Consider the following 903-nt stretch of genomic DNA (forward strand, 5'->3'; position numbering starts at 1 on the left):
AGGGTGACGCCAGATTAAAGCCTCGCCAAGACGCGGTGGCGGTGTAGCGGCGGGTCACTGTCCCGCGCGTTGTGCAGAGCAGACTCGCTGACGTCACTGCCTCCTTGCACCGCCCGCCAACAGATGCCGCCACCTTACACGCCTTCTTCGCCGCCGCCGCCGCCCGCACCATTCCTCACATAGGTCTTCTGGGGGGGTAGAAAAATAGGGCCGGTATGGTGGCTGCTGCTATGGACTTATGGGGGCTTGTGGCCTCAGTGGGGGGCACCCGGGGGTTCTGGAGGTTGTGGCGGGGGTTGTGGTGCTTGAGGCGCCCCCCCAGCCCCCCCTTAGAGCTTGCTGGGCACGGCAGTTCATGACAGCCCGCTCTGGCTGTCCACAAGTGACGCCTTATTTTCCCATCGCCGATACCCACATTCTGGGGTGTGGTGCGTGTGGTAGTGTGGTGGTGCTGGTGTGTGCGGGTGGGGAGAGGCCCGCCGAGGCCCTGTGGTGTGTGCAGCGGGCAGGGGGAGTGCTGCAGGGGGGAAAATCATGATATATAATGTTCCGCATGATGCTGCATGGCGGAGGAACGCGGCCCACTTCACCCGGGAGAGGCTGCTGCGGCCTGCCTCGCCCCGCCAGCACGCCGCCACCTGCAGGACGCTGCACGGGTGCCCTGGTGGTGCAGCCTCGTAGGAAGGGCCTCCTGTGCCTGCTGGTGAAGGAGGGGTAAGTGGGGGAAGGCTGTGGCGTGCCCCAAGCTGCCACAACCTACCCCTACCCGCCATAGCGCCCCCAGCAGGCCGGCCAGACACCCCCGCCCCTCCACCGCCGACCTCCAATAAATATTAAGGGAAGGAGACTCGGCCAAGTCTACCTGGTCGTCTGGGTGACCTGCACGTCCTCACCTTGATTAGG

At 64.9% G+C, this 903-nt stretch overlaps 1 long non-coding RNA gene across 1 annotated transcript in view; it reads left to right on the forward strand.

Moving 5' to 3' along the window:
* Positions 1–332: 332 nt before the first annotated feature.
* LOC123501438 overlaps positions 333–903 on the forward strand; it is a 44890-nt gene continuing 44319 nt past the window's right edge. The window contains exon 1 of the long non-coding RNA XR_006673638.1: positions 333–428. This is a non-coding gene — a long non-coding RNA (uncharacterized LOC123501438). The remainder of the gene's footprint in view (positions 429–903) is intronic.

This window comes from Portunus trituberculatus, chromosome 9 (assembly GCF_017591435.1).
Source record: "Portunus trituberculatus isolate SZX2019 chromosome 9, ASM1759143v1, whole genome shotgun sequence".
Taxonomy (NCBI): Eukaryota; Metazoa; Arthropoda; class Malacostraca; order Decapoda; family Portunidae; genus Portunus; species Portunus trituberculatus.